The sequence below is a fragment of the Rhamphochromis longiceps genome, linkage group LG20 (genome assembly GCF_057381845.1).
Source record: "Rhamphochromis longiceps isolate RC_006_pf linkage group LG20, R_longiceps_female_GT1.1, whole genome shotgun sequence".
NCBI classification, from domain to species: Eukaryota; Metazoa; Chordata; class Actinopteri; order Cichliformes; family Cichlidae; genus Rhamphochromis; species Rhamphochromis longiceps.
In genome coordinates, this window is record NC_140576.1 from 5,148,360 (window position 1) to 5,168,458 (window position 20,099).

General features: G+C 42.8%; 1 protein-coding gene across 13 annotated transcripts in view; it reads left to right on the plus strand.

Moving 5' to 3' along the window:
* Positions 1-20,099, plus strand: part of kif1b (kinesin family member 1B) — a 66,390-nt gene that overhangs the window by 2,250 nt on the left and 44,041 nt on the right. The gene's annotated exons all lie outside the window — the stretch shown is intronic.

A 20,099-nucleotide genomic window follows, 5' to 3' on the forward strand; every position in this document is an offset into this window, starting at 1 on the left:
GGATTATTCTATTCTATTCTATTCAAAGTCTGACAGGTTAAGTAAAAATATACATATTTATAACTTTTCTCATGTTGCACTAATCCGTGATTGAGGCATAGGGAAGGATGTTAAGACCATCTAAGATTTATTATGTGATAGTGCCCTTATTTACTGTAAAGCATGCTTGTCGACAGTGTTATATGATAAGCAATAGCAGAGCAAGAAGAGAAAACCTGAACGTGGTTTGCAGTCATGTGATTCAACCTGCTTACTTGTGAGTCATCCGTTACTGTGAAGCACTAGCTGCCTCCTTACTCATGACTCTGTCGTGTGTGCTTCATTCCAGCTGAGCACAAGCTCCACGACGTTAGCGTGGAAGCATTTATTAACCCGCAGTAACGAGACAGCATGTGGAAACAGAAACATGCTCTACCAGCAGGCTCTCGAGTTTTGTCTGTCAGTCTTATATCACCCTCATTAGACTAAGCTTATATGAATCTTCCATAAGATGAAGTGTCCCTACCAGTTATGGCTCACTTGTCCTTTATCTCTCACACTCTACCAAAAAGAAGCTTTGTGTCAAATCCCTAGTAGTTTTACTCTATATCCTTGGGTTTTCATTATGCCAATGTCACCCGAAGGAGCTGGAGGGTGACTCGTGGTTTGTAGCAGAGCTGCAGTGGAATATGCAGCGTTTTGTAGGGGGGTTAGTCAGTGAGTGTGTGTGTGTGTGTGAGCGAGCGAGGGAGAGGAGTAGGCTGCGGTACTGCCTACTCTGCCTCCTTTCACATGGGCAGATTGCAGAGCAGAAAGGGAGGCTGGCAGGCGGCCATACTCTCCCTTCGTCAGGACTTCATTGCAGATGGTATGCTGAGAATGAGCTGTCTTATTTGGATGCCGAGAGGCCGAATCTTACCTGATGGCTCAGACACGCACAGGATCATACTGAGACTTTTTTTGTTGTGGTCGTTGTATTCCCCCAGACTTTCTAAAAGCCATTGTGCATTTTTACTCTAACAAAATGAAATAGACACAGCATTGCCATTTGAACAGTATTTTAATAATCAAGATTTTTATGGTATGTTTTTAACAAGATAAATAGATACAATTAGTCACATGAGTGTTACATTTACCAAGGAGTTTTTATTTGTCATCCTAGTGTTTTCTTTCTAAGTGATATGTTCAGCATCCATCTGTGTAAATGTCTAATTTTGCATCATTGAAAAACAAAAATCTAAACATGACTCATCCCAAGTTTACCCAAGTTGTTTGACACCCAAACAGCTTTGGGTATCAAAAACCCAACAACGTAGCCTTTCCAGAAGGCGTGGAAGGTGGCTACGAAACAGTTGGTGTCTGACGTGGTGAAACAACAGCATCTAGAGAAACTTCTAAAATCCATGCTACTGGAAATTCCCTTAAAAAAAATCTCTGGTCAGTATGTTATGTTTTTGCCTGTGTAGGATAAGCTGTGATGTAGCACTAGCCAGTCAGTGTGTGCGCGCAGTATGGGTGTACTTCTAATGTTTTCACTGGTCTTTGCTTGCATTTAAATTGGGCTGAAGGCTGCCTGATGGAAATGGGATGTTGCGTGGTCAGCTTGTATGTGTTTGGCAGATGTGTGCGTTATGCCATGACACTCCCCTTATTGTTGTGACTGGCTCAAGGGCATATGTGCCCGCCTGTGTGCATGTGTCAACAGTACAGAGAAAGATGGCGGTAGGGGGCAAGAACTCGGTCTCTTTCTCGCTCTTTCCCCTTTTCACCATGCAGAGAGGGTTGTCAAGGATAGGATGAGAGCAAAGGAGCAGCAAATTGATTATCCAGTGTGCAGGAAATGTGTCCAAGGCCTCTGCAGAGAGACAGAAACAAAGCAAAGGCCTCATTCAGGAGACGCTCTCAGACATACCAGAGCTAATGTAATTATAAAACAGTGACGCGATGGCCCGCTAATTTTGTGTTGGTACTCCAAATGTTGAATAACTCCAGTACACCCAAACTCCGCCTTAATCTGGGGCCTGATGTGTTCTTCACTTCAGTTTCCATCTTGTTATGCAACTCATGTGTTATGTGCCCCTTGAGCCAGGGAGGAGCCACTCACGATGTATAGCCAGAGATGATCAATAGAGCTTACAAAGCACACAGAGATGTTATGATGAAGCATTTTGTCAACTGATTGCAAACCTGCAGTCTAGTCTAGTCGCTGTCTGGTGTTCAAAATAGTGTTTCTAATGCTTTATCAGTAGTCTACACTAGCCACATTTTCAAGAACGGGATGTTAGACGATATTATCACTTAAGCTAAGAGTAAACAAAATGACCAATTGAAAGCACAAACAGAAGGTCACCACATCAATTAAACCTTCACCTTTCAGATACAATTCACCCAAGTGTGCTCTCACTATGAGGTAAGTGGATGCTGACCTTACCCTGCAGGGAAGAACGAGCTCAGCTCCAGTGTCAGTTACACATAAGAGGAGGCTCTCATCACAGCAGAAATAACAATGAACCATTTTCACGTCAATGAAATGCAGTTATTGGTGGGACATGCAGCAAGGAAGGTGGGTTTGGATGTGGGGCAGTCATACTTTCGCTGAACCCTGTGCAGACAGGGCTGATTGACCCGATTAAGACCAGTAATCCTTTGGCTTGCCTCAGATCACCACGCCCAGAAGCCGTAATCCTTGTGACCCTTGCAGGTGTATACATACCGACATGCACCCGCTCTAGGGTGTTACATTCCTCATCACTCAGATAGTTCTAGAGCCAAACATTCACAAATGTACAGAGCAAACTTTTACATTCAAACATGACCTCCTAATAAGGAGGAAGGACAGGCAGCCTGTGTTTACTGTGTCACGGGACTGTCAGCTGAGAGGCACAAATGCATGTCATGCAGCTCACCCAGTTTTTAGCTGAACTACTGGTAGCAGGTGTCTTACAGAAAGTCACACAGTTAGTGTATCGACGAGCGTGTTAAACTAGCTGTTGAAGCTGGGGAGACTGTGTGCTAATATTGTTATTGTTACGTCTTAACTCACATTTAACATTGCACCTGGTATTTTTGAACAGCGTACAAGCGCTCTGTTCTTGGGATGGGTATCGTTTAGGTTTTATCCGATATCAGTACCAAACCGGTACTTTTGAAATGGTGCCGGTGCTTAAACGGTGCTCGAACCGGTTCTCGAACCGGTGCTTAAAGAATGGAGAACACAAAATTGGTCCAAAAACCTCTCATGTTCAGCTGTTTTTTTTTTTTTGTTTTGTTTTGTTTTTTTTTGTAAAAAGATAACAATGTTAGCCTTTTCTGCAGCTATAGGGGATTTATGGTATCACTCTTGGCTGGAAGCAGTGCTTAAACAATGGAAAAAAACCACAAACTTTGTCCCAAAACCTCTCATGTTTAACATTTTTCCACTTTTTCTTTGGTCATTTTAGCCTTTTTGGCCAGGGTGACGGGAGTATCTGCCATCAAACAAGAGGACAGCCGCATGTAACTACGACGGTGTTTGCTAGTTCACCTTACATGCATTAATGTAATAACGCGGTTAGCGTACTCAACGTAAATTACACACAAACAACATTAAGCTACTCACGCAGAGAAGAACGGCTGCTGCTGCATCATCATCCGTCATCATTTCTGCTACACTGGCAGGGCTAGGGGCCAGGACTCTACTCTTCGGGTTTTTGGGGGATGTTGCTAACTCCGGGTCCGATAACAGGCACCACACCCGCAGTAGATGTGCACGGTGGGAGGTCTCGCAGCAAGCTATCAAATACAGCGCATTTCTCGCCTTTTAACAAAATGCTATACGTCGTCAGATTCGAGGTGTTACCTCCTTTGCACAGTATCACCTTAAAGCACTTGTTGCAGGCTGCTGAGTTTGCATCTTTTGCTGTGAAGTACAGGCAGACTTTGACCGCCTCGCCTTGGGCATTTTTAATCTGTTGCTCTGCTCTAAAAGAACCTACGTACCTGGGCCCGCCTACTATCCTTGGAAACGTAAAATGATTGGCTAGAATATAAAGTGTATGACATCTCAGGAAAAAAAAGCACCGAAATAAAGCACCGAAATGTGCGCTGCTTTTCGGTCTGGTTACTACCGTTTATGTCAGAACCGGTACCCATCCCTGCTCTGCTCACCCTTACCTGTCCATAAACATATTTAAATTTGTAAGCAAGACACCGACTTTTCATGGAGCATTATTGCTAAGTGCACACTATCTGCCTAGCTAGTGTGTGTAAATAATCGTACTAATACTTGTATAACATCTTTCTAGACAGAGTATTCCAAGTACTTTTTTTTTTTTTAACAAAAAGCAACATGTACCTAGGGCTGGGCGATATGGCCTAAAATCAATATCACGATAAATTGAGCAGTTAACCTCGATAACGATAAATGGACGATAACCACCCCAAGTGCCAAAAAAAACTAACTTTTTTTTTTTTTTTTTCATTTGATAGGGCTGTGGCAGGCAGCATCGTTCCTCCAGTTATTTTGATAATATTATTCCCCCTGGACCTATTCATTGCAATTATATTATTACCACTTTAAAGGACTGTAAAATGTCACTGAAAATAAATGAAGACAATAGTAGTAAGTACTTTTAGTGGTTAAGATTTATTAACTGAACAAAATAAAAAGTGTAGGATACAATATGTAACCATGCTCTCTAAAAAATGTGTATCCCTTGTAAACAAAATAGTTTAATAATAAATATGTTTCACATTGGCTATTCACACCCTCACCGTCGTGAGGGTGTCACCGCAGTTTGCCACACTGCGCACGCGCAAACACAAATGTCAGCGAAAAAGACGGCGTAGCACGGCAGTGCAGCGTGTGATCTGGACACAAGCGATGGAGGGAACTTGTAGAACTTTGGAAAGCTCATCCGAGCCTTTTCGATGTGGCCTCACAAAATGATCACGACCACAACATCCGTGAAAATAGTTGGATCTACACTGCTGCTCAATCACAGCTGCCTGATCAATGTTTTTCATTAGCAATTTAGCAAAGTTGATGGTGGTGGTGTGCGTGTCTGTGTGAGTGAAAGACAGAGAGGGAGAGCGAGCGACAGAATTTCTGTTATAACCTTCGTTTTATGTACGCACAGTGTGAGCACTCAGGTCGCATCAGAGCATCGGGGCGTATAGTGTGAGACCCTGCATCGTGACCTATGAACTTCTAACCCCTGCGAGTCAATCGTACAGTTTGAGCAGGAGCTGAATCGCGCGACTGAAAAAAATCGCACAGTGTCTGCCCAACAGGTAGTAGAGTCACGTGACTCCACCCCGTCAAGTCTGTAACGTAGCACAGCGTCTTAAAGGGACATGAACATCGCCAACCTGCACATGCCTTTTTCTTTTTTTTTTTTTTTAAAATACCGAATTTACCGACATGGGCAAAATGACGTCGATGAGAGTCATAAATTTCGGTAACGATAAATTTTTGATATATCGCCCAGCCCTACATGTACCCATTCAGATAACCACTCATGCAGCGCTTTATTCTGTGCCTTTTAAGCACTTTCTATCATATGCACACTGACTCTGATGGATCCATCAGGAGGCATTCAGGATTCACCATCTTGCTTGAAGCTTCTTTGACATATGAAATGTACCAAGCCATAAACCCTAGACCAAGGTACATGCCAAACTTATAAACAGGAAATAGAAACCCTGTAAGGGTCTGATGAGCTGTGCCTCATGAAACCACTGTCATATGTTCTGTGGTTGTCTTCTGTAGTAGTCAAAGCAATAGCAATACTAAAACATCTGCAGTGAATGAATAAAAGCTTCTCTTTTTCTGTATTCTTTGCTTTTTTTAAAAATGCATATGAGGGAAACCCACCATATGCCTTTTATAATATTTTGTTATAATATTTTGCCTTGTGGTTCTTCATGACGCTCTGTTTGGGGTCAGCTTTGCAAATTGTTGTTAAATGCTGATGTTCTGGCAGTTATTGAAACCGACTGGTGGACATATGTTTGGGACGTTTGAATAGACACGGTCACTTTGTAATAGCATGTAGGCTGCTGAATGCTGACCTAGTTACAACAATACTAACCATAGGTTTTAATCAGACATTCTCAGGTACTGGAATCGTCTCTGATTCTCAGATTCTTTTGATAAGCTTCTCTTCATGTGTCACATGTTTGGCAAATGGCACCATTCTTATTTAAGATGAGAAACAAAGCATTGCACAGAGCCCCGATGGCCTTACCCATTAACACTGAATTATGTTTCGTTAATAAGAAATGAATAAGAACCCACAACAGTGCATTGCACATGAGGGTGAAGCTGCCATATTCTAGATGTGGCTGAGGTCAGAAGGGAAAGTGTTAAACTCAAAGTGGTTACAGCTTTGTAACTGACCAAGTTTCTTGTGGTTTTCACTTCAGTTTTTGTTTGCTTTTTGGCAGCTAGGTTTTATTTTGTTTCCAGTGTTCCTCCTTTTAAACATTTTACTTTAGTCAACATCAATTTACTTACTCAGTAATCTACATAATTATGCACACTCATTTGCTCAAACTGCAAACAGTTTTTCATGTTTAGCATGTTGTTTGGGCCATAGTCTGTGGAAAATGGGATCCTGATGTCAACTGAAGTGAGTGACACAAGGCATTGTGGGATTTCTTGGTACAGAAACTATGGAAGGAGTCTGAGCAGTAATTTCTCAGACTTAGAAAAACTGTGGACGCAGCGACGCTTGCTGTGGTCGAGCTAGACTAATGAAATATCTTAATAACATGCAGGGCTGTAATGTACTGTGTATTATAAGCCGTGGACTGTCATTAACAGAAGCTACAGCCAAACAGAGAAGAGACATCTGCTGTTATATATCAGCGTCCTAGCAGATGGATAGAAACACCTCATTAATTGATGCACTCCATCTATTGAGCTAACGCAGCCTGAGATCTGGGTAGAGTTAGCTACTCGTCATCATGGTTAAAGATTAAGCCATGGCAGATTTTACTTTTCTCTCCAGAATTTTAGTTCAATAACTGGATTTTTAAAATGGTCTTCTTTGGCTCTCGGGGAGATTTCTCTAAGCCTAAACAATTATTAACCCAGAGTATAACAGATGTCTGCTTTAGAAGGCAGAGAGGCTCTCACTGAGATCACCCAACCATTCTCCATGTTGACACAGATCAGGCCAGTTGCTTTCCATTTCCATTGTTGATTATTTATTTGCTTTTTGTTTTTCTGTTTTGTCATATCTTTGTGTTTTAATTGCTACATGAAAACAAAGACACCACAAACCTCTTTTTTGCAAACACTTGCAGCAAATGTCATAGTTGGATGACGTGATCCTCGGTTGTAACTTGAGGGCTTGAGGATCAGCTCCAGATGTCTTTAAGCGTAGGTATTACCAGTGCCATAAAGCAGTACATCTGGAAAAGCAGCATACCTCCTGATCTCACGAGGTTTATTTTTCTCACATAGCACACTAGCTAGAAATTTGCCATACTCATCTTATGGTTACGTTTTTTTCCATGCATCCCATTGGTTAAATTCTATCTACCTCATTGTTTTTAGCTTTTCAGCCTGCGACAGAGATCAGAAAATCTGAGTGAGCCTTTTGCAGAAAAAAGTGGGATATTAGAGGAGCTGACTGGTGGGGGGGGAGGGGGTGTGCAAACGCAGCCGCAGCAGAGAGACAGTGAAAGTCGTGCATGAGCACACTTCACGTGTAGGACAGCGTGAGGCAGCATCACATAGCAATACATCGTGAGGTTTTGGTCATAATTATGATTGAGGCTGACCGTGCATGTTTGTAGCTTAGCTACCAGTGAAGGGAGACAGTGCCATTATTTTTTTTTTACATCCGTTAGTCATAATTGGAAGCCTGTGTTTGCATTTTCACTTCATTATTTAAAATACAAAATGCGAACAGAAATTAGTAGAAATTGAGAGATCTCTGTATTTAGGCTGGTTCAGTTGTTTCTAACTCTCCTTGTTTTTCTTAGCACTGAAAATGTTTCTTTATCACTCTGCTTGTCTCCCTCATGTTATTGCATGATGGCTAAGAAGAATGCAAACATTAAACGTCTGCACAGGATAATCAGCACATGCAGGGTTCAGAGTATAGGATGATGCTTTTGTGCTTTCATTTGATTACCTGCACACCACATAACCAGCAGGTATTTCTTTAAATGTCTTTGCGTTCCCAACAGCCTGCATCCAACACCATTCATCTCTGACTGGCAGCAAAAAAAAAGCCAAGATAATGGCATGTTTGTTATCATGTTCCGTCAGTTCTTGGCTTGCTCCTCTTCCCTGCTCTTTGGTTCGGTGCTTAAGTTGACTGAAATGGTCAGACTTTCCCACATTCAAGAAAGTGAATGTGTTTTTAAGTTTTTTGCCCTCACCGACACGGCTCTCTTTCCAGACTGTGTTGTTTGGTTTCCTCCCACAGTCTGGGGCTGAATTCAGAGGCAGCCCAGGGAGCTTTGCAGTCTGAGCACGAGTAGCTTGTTGGTGGGCATCATGCTCCCTGTGTATTATTCATGCGTCCAGAGTGGAGGGTTTGGCAGTGTAATATTTTTGAAACCTTAATTAATCAGGCGGGACAGCTGACCCATGACTAGGTCAGGTACTGGATTCCTTTGCTGGGAAGCTAATGAAGATCATTGGAGTGTACACCCACTCATGGATGCATATGCATGCAGCACACAGACTTTCACACATCACTTTTGTTCTCTGCAGAGAAACTGTTCTGTGAAAGGTTCACTCATCTAATGTTAACATGATGCATCAATCTCTGCTTAACCCTAATGTTTGGTTTTTTGAAAGATGTACACCAGAGGAAAAGAAATGTGAGGTTTTCACCGATCCATGCGCCTGCTCCGTGTTCATGATGTCACAATGCGTACAGAAAGCCAGGGAACATTTAAAGTAAGACTTGTGTTGCAGAGTAGAGGCTAGTTAAGAAAATCCAGGTCACTGCTCTGTAAAATAGGAGCTTGTTGTGAGCAGTGCTGTCTTCCCCGTGTCTGCACAGCTCGGTCTCCACCGTTGTTCCCACTGTTTTTGGGCCATATGATAATCTGAGCACTGAAGAGATGCTCTGAGGATTTCTGCACTGAATTTTTTCTTTTTCCTTCTGTCTTTGATTTTTTTTAATTTACTCCCCCTCCTTTTTAAGCACAAATTCAAATATGCAGATATCTGGAACTGGATTCAACGACCCTAAAAGTGAGGTGACCCCAAAACTGATATAAACATTGTCTACTGACATCAATAAATGTCATGTTGTGTGGCTCCACAAGCTGAATATTGGCTGCTTAAACCATTGCATCCCCACTGTTTTTAGACAGACTTCAGATGTTGTTCTATCATGATTTAAATATAAAAACAAGTAATGCTGCACTGCCGATCCATTCATTTATACTTGTCAAAGAAACTTTCCTTCCTTCAGGATTTATTGTTTCTGACGGTAGGGCACTGCACTCATGTTAAAGTCATAGGTTACTGGAGTTGAATCAGCCCCTCTCTCCCTTTTTTTGCTCTTCTTGTCATTTTTATGACTTTTTCAGCTGTAATTTCATGTTTTATACCATCATCTGTGTGTAAATGTTATTAATTAATCACTGCTCTAACTCGCAATGTTGATCACCTCAGTTGAGTTGACATTAAAATCTTGTTCTGTAGTGTGCAACCAAATTTTCTAAAAATTTAAACTTTAGAGGAACTGCTTTCTCTGTAAATATTTTCAGTTCCTCTTTTTTTAGTTGAGCACGTGCAGCTCCACGGGCTTATTGTGCCAAGATTAATGCAGGAAATATTCAGTGCTCTAAAAGTAAGTGCTATTTTTAAATTGGAATATACCAGACTCTTTGACCTTTTGAGGCAGCACCTGCACCAAGGAGAATATAATTCTTGGAAAAGCGGTGCCTCTTGAAGCTGTGAAATTGGCTGAAAAAAGCTAATTTTTTCAGCCAATTTTTTCGCCGGTACGAGATTCCGGAATGGCACCACTTACCTCAACATCCAGCTGTGAAAGCTGCATCAACCTGAGCCAAAAAGTGATCGAGCTGGAACAAAGGATATCCACGCTATACCAAATCCAGGGGGCTGAATGCGAACTTGACACGATCCTCCTTGGCAAAGCTCAAACCACCGCTACTAGCGCTGAGCTAGCCGACACAGTGCACCATCCAGCTGCTGTGTCCCAAGATCCCGCCAACAGTCAACACAGGCTCTCAACTTGCGTCGCTGGTGCTTCTGCCAAGGACGAGAACTCCTGGTTTCAGCTAGGGGCCAGACCCAAGGCTCTGGTCAGCTCCACTCCACTCCAACCAGCGCCAGCGCCATGGACCATGGTTGAGACGCGTGGTGGCTGCAGAGGGGGCAGGAGGATCCGTCTCTCGCACCCTCACCCCTCCGGTGCGGTAGTATTGGAGAATAAATTCAATGTCCTGGATCCTGTGGACTTTCCTCCTCTGACCGCTAGCCCTCGCCATCCCGCTGTGTCGCTGAGGTCTGCGCCATCTCCACCACTACGCCCCCGGAGCCGCGGCGGGCAACCCGACGCTGTGGTGCAAACTCACCGCGGAGAGCTGTGCTTTACCCCGGCTCCTCGGAGAAGAGGACCCACGGCGCGGCTACCTGGGAGTCACTCACGCAGTCCGGCTGGCGCATCTCCATCTGAACACCCCCCGGTGTCGCGGCGCGGGCGTCTCAGATGGCCAACAGCCCTCGGTGGCACCTCCTCTCTCCACGCTGGTCCTCAGGGATTCCATCGTCAGGAACGTGCGGATGAGGGGGGCGCTCACCCTGTCGTTCCCGGGAGCCACTGTTGTTGACATAGTGGACAGAATTCCCAACATTCTGGCATCCCACCCACAGGTTAACCGGCTCATCATCCACATCGGCACCAATGACATCCCCAAACAGCAATCTGAGCTGCTGAAGTTGGACTTCCTCGAACTCTTCAGCCTCCTTGGTCAGTTGCAGGTGAGTGCTTTTATCTCTGGGCCCACCCCCACCTGTGGCAGAGGGATAGGCCGTTTCAGCCGGCTGCTCAGCCTTAACACCTGGCTTTCCTCTGCCTGTATCTCCCACGGCGTGGGTTTTATTAACAACTTTGATGCCTTCTGGGAGAGGAGGCATCTTTTTGGGGCAGACGGGCTCCACCTCAACGCCTGGGGACGCCGTTTGCTGTCCGCCAATTTGGCATTTGGCGTACAGCACTCCCGCACATCGCCACTGTCTGCCACTGACTGATGTTCCCCTGGTCCCAGCTCCTATATTTGTTCCACTTTTAACAGTAATACACAAAACTCTGGACTAGGACCTTTCTCTCCCACAGTCAACACAATACCCGTCATAATCACAAACAGAGAGCAACAGAATTATCATAAATCCAGTAACTCCAAAAACATTAATAACCTCCGGCCTCTTCAAAAATATCAACATCCATTCAACTCTATTGTCAATAATCCACCAGTCTCAATCAGTATGGCACTTTTAAATGTACGCTCTCTGTCGAACAAGTCTTTTATTATTAATGATTTAATTTTAGATAATAAACTTGACTGTTTATTTTTAACTGAAACATGGCTGGGCTCGGATGCACCAGTTGTTCTCACTGAGGCCTCCCCACCAAATTTTAATTTCTCTTTTTCTATTAGAAGTGGTAAGAGAGGTGGTGGGACTGCATCTTTAGCCAACAACACACTCACCACCAAACAAATTTTATTTGATCATTTTACCACTTTTGAATTCCATGCTATTGTTTTCAGCAGCCCTCCAGTTTTATCTGTCACAATTTATAGACCACCTAAAGACAGCGCTGCTTTTATCAAGGAATTCTCAGAATTTTTAACAAACATACATTCAAAATATAATATGATAATTTTAACCGGTGATTTTAACCTGCACATAGATAATCCTTCTGACCCTGCAACAAAAGAATTCTTAAACATTCTTCACTGTTTGGATTTTATCCAGCACGTCACGCAGCCGACTCACAACAGAGGACACACTCTGGACCTGGTCATCACCCATGGGCTGTCCACCAGCGTGTCCTCTGTTGTTGACTTGGCTGTCTCTGACCACTACTGTGTGGTTTTTTTTTTTTTTTGTTTTTTGTTTTTTGTTTTTTTTTTTTTAACATCACCGGTTTTATTCAGCGGAAGACCTCGGTGCGAACTGTGAGGAGGCGCTATCTAACCTCTGAAGTGGCTGCAAATTTTACCAGGGTTTTAGTCAAATGCCCCCCTGTGATTTTACCTGCACCCTGCGATTTGATTTTTAGTTATTTTAACAGCAAACTGAAGAAAAGCCTTGACTCCGTTGCTCCACTCACCACCAAAAAGATTAACGTAAAACATGCATCACCCTGGAGAAACGAAGAAGTCAAAAAACTCAAAAGAAATTGCAGGGCAGCAGAAAGGAGATGGAGGAAAAATAAAAATAATATCAACCATCAAATATTTTCCGAGCAACTTAAAATGTACAATAATACATTAAGGAAGTCAAGAAATTCATACTTCGCCAAAATAATCAGTATTAACAAAAATAATCCCAAGGTCCTCTTTTCCACCATAGATCATTTATTTAACCCTGATTTTAACAGCTCCCAAAGAACCCCCACAGACTCGCTCTGTGAGCAGTTTGCAGACCACTTCAGGGGAAAGATCAGCGCCATCAGATCTGATATTTTATCTAATCGCGATATGATTGTAAACACATCTGAGGGCTCGATTGTACCTGAGGAGACACTGGACAGCTTTGTCCTGGTTAATGCTGAGAACTTTCAGAAGGTTTTCTCCACAGTGAGACCCACCACATGTCTTTTAGATCCAATCCCTTCTTCACTCTTTAAAACACTTTATGGATTCTTTGAGGCTGAGCTTTTATACATGATGAATTGCTCTCTTCAGTTGGGTGTCTTCCCTGCTGCCTTTAAAACGGCGGTGGTGAGGCCCCTTCTGAAGAAGAGCAATTTGGATTGTAATGATTTTAATAACTACAGACCTGTATCCAACTTACCATTTTTAAGTAAAGTCTTAGAAAAACTTGTTTTTACTCAGATTACTGATTTTCTCAATGATAGACAGATCCTGGAGATATTCCAGTCTGGATTTAGGGTGAACCACAGCACAGAGACGGCTCTCCTAAAGGTTTTAAATGATCTTAGATGTAACTGGGACGCCCAAAAGCTCTCAGTCCTGGTGCTACTGGATCTAAGCGCAGCCTTTGATACAGTAGACCACGCTATTCTTTTAAACAGACTAAAACACATGGTGGGCCTCTCTGGTGCTGTACACAACTGGTTCACTTCCTATCTCTCTGACAGAACTTTTATGGTGAGTATGGATACATGCTCCTCTAAGATCCATAAAATGACATGTGGTGTGCCTCAAGGGTCGGTTCTAGGCCCTGTACTTTTTAATTTGTATATGTTGCCTCTCGGCAGTGTCATCAGGAGGCATGGAGTGAACTTCCACAGTTACGCTGATGACACGCAGCTGTACATCTCCGTGTCTCCTGATGACACCAGACCAATGGATGCCCTTTTTAACTGTATCTTGGATATAAGATCTTGGATGGCAGAAAACTTTTTACAGCTTAACCAGGACAAAACTGAAGTTTTAATTGTCAGTCCTGAGGCTCAGAGAGAGAAACTCTTGTCTAAATTAGAGGCATTTTCACTATGTCCTTCGCTACAAGTGGAAAAACCTGGGTGTTATTTTTGACTCTGAGCGTTTTATCCCACATGTTAAACATGTAACCAAAATTGGATTTTATCATCTAAAAAATATAGCCAGAGTCCGCCCTATTCTCTCTCGGGCCAACACGGAGATGCTGATGCATGCTTTTATTACCAGTCGCATTGATTACTGTAATGCCCTGCTCTCTGGTCTTCCTAAGAAGAATATTTCAACTTTACAACTCTTGCAAAACTCGGCAGCTCGTGTGCTGACGAAGACCAGAGGGCGGGCCCACATTACACCGGTTTTAGAATCGCTGCACTGGCTCCCCGTGTGTTTCAGGATCGATTTTAAAGTTCTTTTATTGGTTTTTAAATGTCTTAATGGTCTTGGGCCTTCTTATCTCTCAGATCTGCTTTTACCATACGAACCCTCGCGGACCCTGAGGTCCTCTGGTACTGGCCTTTTGATTGTCCCTAAAGTCAGGACACATACTCACGGAGAGGCAGCTTTTCAGTGGTATGGTCCTCGTCTGTGGAACAGCCTGCCGGAGGAGCTCAGGGCCGCAGAGAACGTACATGTTTTTAAGAACAGGCTCAAGACCCACCTTTTTAATTTAGCTTTTACTTAGCGTTTATTTATTTTTTATGCTTATTTATTCTATCCTGTTATTCTATTATTAATTTAGGCTTTACCTAATATTTCTTGATTTTATTCTTATTCATTTTTTTAATCTTCTTACTCTATTTATATTTATATTTATATTGTATCCTGTTCTTATTTATTTTATCATTTTACCCTGTATACATTGTATTGCGTCATATCTCCAGTGTTTCCTCGGAGGGCGCTCTCTGCACCGGGGCTGTTATTGACCGTGGCTGCTGGGTCTCTGGGGTCCTCTCAGCCTGGTTGGGGGGCTCCTTTGCCTCCCTCCGGCTGTGTGCCCAGCCCGGAGGCTGCGGTCTGTGACCGGCTCCCGGTGCAGACGGCTCTCTGTTATAATGTTTCCTCACTTGGCTCATGCGAGCCCAGCCCAATTTTTACTCTTTAAGTGTGCGCGTGTGTGTATGTGTGTGTGGGTGGGGGTGGGGGGATATATGTGTATTGAGAGTGTAGGGAGTGAGTTGGAGGGTGGGGTGGGCTGCTTTTAACTATGTAAAGCACTTTGTGCTGCATTTTTTCTGTATGCAAAGTGCTTTATAAATAAAGATTGATTGATTGATTGAATTAAAGGTCCTGGAGTAGAGCAGGGCGATATGACCAAAAATATTTATCACGATATACAGTTGAAAATTTGCGATAACGATATAACTGTCGATATAATTGACAATCGACAAAATACTTTACAACTCCACAACTTTATTAGTGCAAAAAAAAGTGCATTAAAGTTATATAACAATTTAGCAGTTCAAATGCAAATTCCTTGCTGACAGTTTAACCAAAATGCATTTCCAGAGGAAATTGGCCGACATATCCTGAGCATAACAATGTATAATATCCACAAAACTTAAAAAGAGGTTATACACACACACACAATACGGTAATATTATGTTGAAGCACAGTACGTATCACTCCGCGAAGCTCCTGCCTACGATAGCCGTAATGCTCCGACAATCCATCAAGCGGTGCGGCTTCGTAGCTCAGCAAAGTCGTACTAAAACATTTGACAGATTTTCGAGCGCCGTGTACATAAAATCATTTCGAGGTCAGTAAACACAACCAGAATTAATACATAAGGCACATGGGATTATAAGGGGCACTTTTGATTTTCAGAAAAATCAAAGGATTGATGTTAAGTGTGCCATATTTTCCAAAAAACACGGTAATAACGGCGGCCCGCTAGCATGCTCTACCAAAAATAGTGGTTTGTTGTGTATCTGATGGACGAAAGCCAAACCAGTTCCACACCACTGAAGTTGCAGCATTTTTACAAACCAATTCTGGTTCATCTGTTTCAGTCAACGATCCGCTTTCGCCCATCTCATTCTCTGTCGCCGCCATGCTTTTTCCACCATGTGCCTATGAAAATAAAGGCACTGAGCATGCGCGTTTTACCCATATTCTATCGCGATATTTCATTTTCTTATCGTTGCCCAACATTATACCGGTATTACTGTGAACGGTATGATATGGCCCAGCCCTATCCTGGAGTATGTTCCCAGAGTTTAGGTTGACATACAGAGTTTAGGTAATTAGAATTGAAACCATTTTTTCTTTCTTTCTTTCTTTCTTTTTTTTTTAAATTAAGAAAGAAAGAATTTAGTCTCATTTCAGCATTGATTTCATTAACCCTGCATGCCATCACCTGTGAGGCTGCCTGGCATCCCTCTCTCTTTGTTGTAGTTCTGTGTTTGTTTAGCTCCTGAATGGAGTCCTGCTGGCCTTGCATGTTTTCTCTATCTGGTGGCTTCTAGAAGCCTCTCTGTAGTCTCTGTTATCCTGGACTCAGTGAGTCCACATAAGCTGCTAATATCAAGAGGTAGTTGGAGCACTCGCCAGCTATCAGTGTCTGTGGGCTCAGAGCAATGTATGGTTTGGCTACAAGTTCAGCGGAAAGGTTGGGCGGCTGAAATCTGTCCATTCCTTCCTGTCACTGACAGTCTGTCGGCATGCTAGGCACTAACTGCCATCTGCTGCTGTATAAATAGACAGTCGTCAGAGCTGGAACAGCTGGCACATGGGCCGGCCAGGGCTGCGCTTCTCCCACTGCTTTCTAGCTAAACAGGCAACTCCACCTATGATCAGGTTACGCATGTGGGGCTTTTTTGTTTCCTTTTGGAACAACTTTTGTTAAAAATGTATTGATTCAAGATTTTCAGCGATTTCTTATTTCTCACCATGCTAACAAGAAACCCAGTATCCTAAATTGGGGCGAGGAATTAAGAGAAAGCCTGTTACCACATACATATATGCATATTAAGGGGGAAAAAAGCATACTCCTACTAGACTGCCTCTCTTTTCTCTCTACTATCACTCAAAATGCTTTAAAGAAATCCTCTTAAGTTGGTAGGTGGTGGGATTTATATGTGATAGCTCAGAAACAGAAAGTAAACAGGGGCTTTTTTTTTTTTTTTTTTTTTTTTTTTGGCACTACATGCAAACACTGATTTCCTGCTCAGACCATATTTCATCAGATAACCTAGGCGCATGTATTGAATGCATTTAAAGCTTGACTTTTAGAGCATCAGTTAAATAAAACATGCTTTTGAATGGAGCGCTGTTGTTTTACATTTGCTTTTAAGCTAACTTCAGTCACTTTCCAATGAAAACACTGAGAGTATATATTTTTCTGAATGCTTTTTCTTCCCTAAAAAAAGAGAGGGGGGGATAGGGCAGTGTGAAAAGGGTCATTGTCACAGAGGGGACTCGGCGCATAGAGCCTTGTCATAACAGATTACCTAATGTGTTTTGCAGGCTCAAACCCTGCATGCAATACCCTGCATTCAGTGCTTTGTTCAAGTGTCTTCCTGTGCCTTTTTTCCTCTCTCCTCTCACCCAGCAGAAGAATGACGTGATCGGACTTCTTAGTAGAAGCTGAGATGCATTTAGTGCCTTCCTTTAAAGTTCCAGCAGTGCCTCTGAAGTATACTCATCTGATCAAATGAAAATGTGTGATTCTTTCATGAATAGAAAGTTTGTTGTAGTTTGTCTGAGTCAGTGACCGTGATATAGATTGTTTTAAAGGGTCATGTCTCCTTGTAAGAAAAACTCAGCTCGCTGCTTGGAAAGTTACGTTTTTTTTTTTTTCTGGCAGAAGTATTTAACAGAGGCATATTGATTTGCTGTGTCGATATTTTTTTTAATTAAAGGCCACCTGGCAACCCACCCTGACCTTACATGAACGTCACTGTATCCAAAGGGGGTAATCAAGGTGTAAGTTTCTATTTTGGAGATGTTGTATGTGCTGTGTTGTGGCTGCGACAAGCTCAGCTGTTTGCAAATGTGCGCTGCAGTGCTCAGACACTACTTTTAGCCCTCAGCTTTAAGCCGCATCCAGCGACAACTCTGTCACCTGTGCCGCAGCCCTGGTAACCAAGCCATCAAACACACTCTCCTAAATACACTGGATGCAACACGCAGAGAATTTCTGTGGCCAGCTCAGCATGTACCTCATCCAAACTTGAGTCTTGCTACTTGAGAGTGAACAGCTATATTAGCGTTACTGTGGCACTGCTCACATCGTTGGTTCATGTCAACAGCTGTTTCGCTTCACCATTCATCCACAAACTGACACAGGTGGGAGGCTGTAGTTTGAAATAAGTGTACACAACATTTTCTATTTCTCATACAATACCTCACACTTTTTACCAAAAGGAATAATTGTGTTGTAGCATGAAGCAGCTGTGATTCTTATCCATACTGCAAGAACCAGACGTTGAAGTGTCACTTGACAACGGTGACCTTAAATGGAGATTTAATCTTTTAAGTGATTATACTCACCTTTTCCCTCAAGTCTTCTGTATAGAAAATGAATGATACTCTGCTCTTCATGTGTCATAACTGCAGGCAATGGGAAGTAGGCCGGACTCAGGTAAAAGTTTTCTCAAATTCCCGGTAAGCAACTGAAGCAACTACCAATGAAAGCGAAGATTACCGCTAATTGACATATGACCTGGTAGTACAATAGAGGGTCACCTAGGCAACCAGAGCTTGGGGTGTGTGCAAGCGACCAGCCGTCAGCTTCAAAGTGATGTATGACAAATGAATCTCTTCCAGTGTGAGCACAGCTGAATGCTTAATTTGTGGATTTGCCATTTCATCCGTTTGTGTATGTATTTGCCTGTGAAGGCGAGTTTTCAGCCAAGGCTAACATGCTTCTGTGCAGCGCGTCGAGCAACGTGTGATGCTTTGCATCGATCAAATGTTGATTGATTGAAAAGTGGACTGGAACAGGGAAGGAAGCGACAGCAGAGCTCACCAGGAATGATGCAAAAAAAACAAACAAACCCTAAACTGTGTGTTGTATGTTGCTATAACAACTCAGTTTCCCTCTGGGATCAATAAAGTTCCTCTGCTCTGATCTCAATTCAGTGCTGGCTGCATCTGTGTAAAACATACCAGCTGTGGACGTAGAGGATGCAGCAGTTTCACTGTCAGACTTTGTTGCTGTAATGTTTTAGTTTACCCTCTCTGTCTCTCTGGCTTTTTATACCAATGCAGGGTGTTTCTTGGGGGGGTTGTTTGTTTTTTAGATGGCAGAGGGGGAGAGGGAGACAGAGATTAGGTTTTAAGCGGCATTTCTAATCAGCACCATGATCCACATTATCAGATTATGTTATTGGGAGAAATTCCATTATTGAAACAACAATTTTTAATTGACTTGCTTCCATCTTGTATTTTACATATTAACTAGCAGAGAAGAAAATCATTCTAGATCCAGAGCTCTACCAAAGCAGAAAATTATTTTCTGACATGGGGTTTGTTTTGGTGAGGTTCCATTATTGTTTTGGGCACCTAGATGTAATCTCTAGAAATAAAAACATCCAGTGACGGTGAATTGCAATCCATTTAAAAATGATTACTATGGCCTTCAATATTTAATAATAAGTAAGAAGCTGGGCGCTAATGCTGTACGCTGAATTTTAAATGTTTCTCTCAGCTGCTATTACAAATGGCGCCAGTGTCCGGCAGCCTCGCCTCTGTCAGTGCGCCCCAGGGTGGCTGTGGCTACAATGTAGCTTGCCATCACCAGTGTGTGAATGTGTGTGTGAATGGGTGGATGACTGGATATGTAAAGCGCTTTGGGGTCCTTAGGGACTAGTAAAGCGCTATATAAATACAGGCCATTTACCATTTACCATCACACAGATGCGCTTGGATATGCACACAGAGACCCCAGGGATGCTATTTAAATTCCTGTCTTGTTCAAAGAAGCACGTGTTGTCATTCCAGCTGTGCACAGATATTCTCTGGGTTCCTTTAACTTCACCCATTTGTTTCTCTTTCAAAGTTTCCATATGCATTCACCCTAATGTCTTCACCCCCTTCCTGTGATCCCAGATAGTCATCGATCAGCTTCACTTAGCAGTCGGCGTATCCTTAGAGGGTTACTGGAAGAGAGAGAGGTCGATTTTGTTCAGCCATTTTAGACTCTGGCTGTTAGCGTCAGGTGAAAAGGGCTAGCTTTTAGTCTCCATCTGGTGCTTGGAGACCTCCTAACAACCTAATTACTGAGGGGTTTTTTTTCTTTCCTGGTTGGATTATAGACCCCATATTGAGCACTGTTGCACAAAATGTCTGCTGGCAACAACCAGCTGAGGTTGATGTCAGGATGTGGTTAGTTAACTGCTGTTCACCCTGAGGGCTTGTGGAGGGCTTGCATCCTATCAATCCTAAATTCCTAGGAGCTGAAAATGTAAAACCGCAGCATTTCGGAAGAGCAAACAGATGAATGTGCCACACAATAGCTTTTGTTTGTCTACGTTTCTCAGTCTTAAGAGAATTTTGACTCCTTT